We start from the raw sequence: 5,304 nt of genomic DNA, 5'->3' as shown, positions 1-5,304 counted from the left end.
TCCATTTTGCTAACTTGTGGGTTTTTGCCATATATCCCATTTCTTTGGTACCATAGTTGAGCATGGATTTTTGTAAAGTGATTTACTCATGTGGGGTTTACATGAGGGGTTTAAAGGAGCTAAAACAATTGCATGGTTTTGAGAAAATGAATGCATCATGATTTCGATAAACATTCCTTATGGTATGCTTGTTCTCTTCTTGTTTACTCACTGAGTATTGTACTCACGTTTTATAAAAATTCATATTTTCAGATCAGGTGACTGTTAGACCCTAGATCAAGGAGTCCCCGTAGTGCATCTCCTGGGTATGTGTCTGGCATTCGATAGTAATCCCTTTATTGTAAATGTCTCCGCTGGAAGTCATGGGTCCTTTTGTATTGTGAATACAATCTAACAATGTGAATATGTGTATGCATGTAAATTGCTAAATACATTACTGGTATAGTGCATGTATATTATTATCGATAATGCCATTGTGTTTTGGCTATGTTCACACCCGGGAAAAGGTGTGTATGTGTATGCATGATATGATAAATTTGTTAAGCAAAGGTAAATGGATAGGCTTGCTTGGGCTTAGTGAGCTATGCTCATTAAGCTCATGCACCGGTCATGGCCCGAAAAATTGGGTCGTGACACTATCAATTGGTATTCATTTTGAATATTGGTGGGAGAATGATTGATGTGCTTATTGAATATCTTTTTCTAACAATTGGTATATTCATTATCATGCTTGTCATGCTTTGTAAATTGTGCTAATTATGTGTCTATCTTCCTTTTCGATATAACAAAAAAGAAGAGAGATATGGAGAAATTTTGCATTTTCAAAAAAGAATATTTGATTTTCAAGTTTTGAACCTTCCAACTATTTAAGGAGAGTACTTTACAAGCAAATTTTGTTCAAAGTTTTGTCATATCAAAAAAGGGAAAATTGTTAGTTGTAATAGCTTGAAAATTATTTAAGTTTTGACATTACAAAAATGATACAAAATTCTTGTTTAAGTAATCCTTGAATAGTTTAAGTGATCCTTGAATGCTTTTTATGTGCTTAGTGTTTCCTTACATGATTGACATTTAAACTTGTGATTGAAGTTGTTTTGTGAAAGGAAAAATCTTGTATATACTTTGAATCTCAAGTTCAAACAAGAAGAATTGATTGTTGGGAAAGGAAACATCAATTCTTGAAGATATAAAAGCCCTTAGAACAAGAATTGACTTCTCAAGCATCAAGTGATCAATTCCTTTGAAGTTGGAAGACAAAATTTGAAAACTTGAAGAAGAATAAGAAAACCTTGGAGAATGAATCAACATGAAGAAGGCAAGGGGAAATTTCAATTTTGAATTTGGTGCCACGAGTGCTAGAAGAATTGATTTTTAGATGAGCGAAAGATTAATTCCCAAAATCTAGTATGAAGAAGAGTCAATGGTTCAAGAATGCAAAAATTGTTTCCTAGAAAATAGAAAGCTCTAGAGACATAAATAATCAATTTCTTAGGAATGCACTGATCAATTCTTTTAAAATAGAAAGCTCTACAGACACAAAGAATTGGCTTCTTAGAAATGCACTAATCGATTCTTTCAAGACAAAAAGCTTTTGACCTTAAAAAAATCAATTTCTTGAGAAGAAAAGGCCGATTCCCAAGCTCCAAAATGTAATCATTAGATATAAAAAAAAGACAAGAAAAACAGTTAGTTCTCCCGTCAAGTCATCCCCAATGGATAGAAACTTTTTTCAAGTATAAAAGGGACTTCTCCAACACATTTTGGATGAAGAAAGAGAGAGAAAAAGATCATTTGATCAAGAATCCAATGAGATGAAGAAAAAGGGGAAAAAAAAAGAAAACCAAGCTAGAGCAACCATTCATATTCTTCTAAACAACTTGTGAGCTATCTCTGAGCTTCAATTCCTTTATGCTTTCACTCTTATCTTTTGTGATCATTCTTTAGCTCTACCAAACTCTTCCTCCATGTACTTACATAGAAAAATCAACCTTCTAGAGGTATATTTGCTTTGAGCTTGTACCAGAGATAAAGTTAAACCTTAACTTTTAAAAGGCAGTGTTGTAAAAGTTTTGTCTAATCCTTGAAAAGGCCAATTTATGTCTGATCTTTGAAAAGGTAAAAAGGTTATGTCTGATCCTTGAAAAGGCAAAGAGCTTTTGCTTGATCCTTGAAAAAGCTAAGGTTATGCTTGATCCTTGAAAAGACAGTGTGAGGTTATGCTTGAACCTCTTGAAAAGGTAATGTGTAAAGGTTTTGGTTGATCCTTTACAAGGCAATTTTAATAGTGGATTGCAAACTCCTTGGTGAACCAAGGGAGAGGATGTAAGCACCTATGGAGAAGGCTAAACCTCTATAAATGCTTTAAGTCTTTTCTTTTCTTTTTTACTCTTTAAACTTGTTCATTTTCTGCTTCTTACTCATGCATTTTTCCTTGCTATGAAGAGATTTGAATGTTTGTTTTTAAACGTGCGTTTTCTTCAACTTACTCTTTAAATCACTTTTGAATCACTTTGATATATTTGTATACTTCACTTTGAAGAGTTTCAAAATTTTGTTTTCAACCTGTTTATTCATTTCTTTGGTTTATTTCGAAGTGAAAACAAATTTGAGAACTTGTTTTTCAAGCTTGCATTCATCAAAAATTTGATTTGTTGAATAAAAGTTTTAGAAATGCAATTCACCCCACCCCTATTGGATATTTCCCCATGATTATTGAGCTAACACATCTAACACATGATTTATTGCTAGTTGAGGATGAACTAGATGTTATGAAAGATATCAAATCTTTAAGTTTTAGACATATATGATGTGGCCATTAAGTGGGGCCAATAGTACCACTAAGTTATTTCCAATGAGTGGGGCAGAAATACCACCATCAATAGCTGAAGTAGGGTGGATGTCCCATTATATAAATTGTTAATGAGTGGGGCAAAAATAGCACCATCATATAACCTACATGGGGCAAATGTACCACTATATTATTTGCCATTATGTGGGGTGAAAATACCACTAGTTATATGTTGATGCTGTAAATAGATTTATGACATGATTAAGTAATTGTTATTGAATGTCATGGTTAGATATTACACCTTTTATGTAAGTATGAGAATTATGAGTTTATGTAGTCATAGAGACAAAAAATAGGTTTATCCTTGAGTATGAATGATGAATAATGATGATGTTATGAGATAGAAGTGCAATAGTGTGGATATAAGTTGGAAAGTGCCCAAAATCTGGGTTTTTATGAATGACGTATTGATACTTGAAGAATAAGTATTGATACTTAGAAGACAAAATGCCCTAGGAAGCATTCTATGTAAGAAGTATCAATAGTTTCCCAGAAAGTATCGATACCTACAATCCAAAGGGCATTCTAAAGTAAAAGTATCAATATCTCATAAGGAACTATTAATACCTTAGGTACAAAATAGTGATTTCACTCCTTTTTCACAAGGTTTTCAATGGTTTTCAGCCTCCATTTATCTCTAAATGTTATGCAACTCTATATTTGACTAATTTTTCATGAAAAGGCTTTGAACGACATTATTTCCAACGGTTTAAAGGAAACATAGGAAATTCATGAAATGCTTATGCAAATGATGATTTATCCAAAACCTCTTCTCTTTTGACTTGTCCCCTTCCCGTATTCACTCATGGAGTCTTTGTGACTCAGTTGTCAATTTTTCCATATTTTTGCAAATCAGCGATTAGGTTGCTACCCTTTTCGAAAAAACGAGCTCTTAGTCTTTCTTTGGCAAGTGTTCTAACAGCCCGCTTGAATGAGTCAGTCTTGTGTACCATATTTTACATGTTTTGACAAATGAATTTTTATGTGATAGCTCAATAGCCTATATGAGCACCTAAAGTGTGTATGCATGTCCATATGATATGAGCCATGAGTTTAAATGTTTTATAAATGACAATGTTTAAAAGAATGCGTTTTTACACTTATGCTGTAAGTTTCATATTGTGTGATCGTACCAATATTTGATTATGATATGGTTTATATGCTTATTCGAATGAATTGTATGATGAGTTAAATGTAGAATTAATGATTAAGATGCTTGCTTGGGCCTAGTGGGTCATACCCATATAGGTTTTTGCACTAGTCATATCTCTAGAAATAGGATGTGACAAGAAAACACCCTTTTATAGGCATTCACAACTGTTTTTACGACAAAGGAAGTAGTTGGTCCAATATAAGTTGGTCAGTCTTAGTTTTCATCATTCTTTCTTTGAAATATTTAAGAAACTCGTTCAAAACTTCTTTCGCTTTCTTTTCTATGAGGCTTTCTATCACAACCCAAATCCCGGGCCATGACCGACGTATGGACCCAATAGGCGTAGCCCATTAGGCCTAAGCAAGCCTCTTTATGAGATCCTGTTCCTCATTCCATCCATCATCTTTAAACCTATGTGTTGTAATTCTCGACGATGAATGTTTCAGTAATATTTTATAGCAACTGAATATTCATATTTGTATTACCTCAAAGTACTGTCATTCAATGCCATCTCATAAGGGCATCATTATTAATCCAACACATACATACTTCATCTATAACATGACTCTTAGTAGTTTACATTACATATATGTGTGCAAGGACAAAAGACTCTCGATTGTCAGCGGAGTGACTTTAAGTGAAGGTACCGCTATGTAGATGCCATAGTACCTACCAAGAAGACGAGCATACGTGGACACTCAATCTAGATCCCAACTGCCTTCGAATCTGAAAACATGAAGTTTAAAAACAGTGAGTATAAACACAGTAAGTGAACATAGAAAGGAACAAGCAATGATAAGAAAAGTTGATAATCATGATGCACTTATTTGAAAACAATGCAACTTAGTTCAAGTTCTTATTAAAATCCCTTCATTAAACCCCTAGTTATTAAATCATTTAATGATGAAGGAACCATATTTAATATGAAATTAGAAAGAAAGGAAATTTTCAACAATTATCCAAGCAAGGCAGTATAAACAGAATGTTTCTCGTTGCAATAAAATCAATTTGCAAATAAACAGTAAATTTTCAAGATTCATTATCTGCATCTCACCCAGCTCATGTGCATCCCACCACATCATGCACATAGCCGGACATCCCATCTCACCCATCTCATGTGCATCCCACCAAGTCGTGCACATAGCCGGACATCCCATCCATCTCCATCACCACCGTCATCACCGGCAAGTGCACACTCACCCCGAACATGCACAGTTGCATTTGTCACACAATGGTACCATTTATGACATAGTATATATATATATATATATATATATATATATATATATATATATATATATAT

The sequence above is a fragment of the Theobroma cacao genome, chromosome 6 (assembly GCF_000208745.1).
Source record: "Theobroma cacao cultivar B97-61/B2 chromosome 6, Criollo_cocoa_genome_V2, whole genome shotgun sequence".
Taxonomy (NCBI): domain Eukaryota; kingdom Viridiplantae; phylum Streptophyta; class Magnoliopsida; order Malvales; family Malvaceae; genus Theobroma; species Theobroma cacao.
This window is presented reverse-complemented; position numbering follows the sequence as displayed.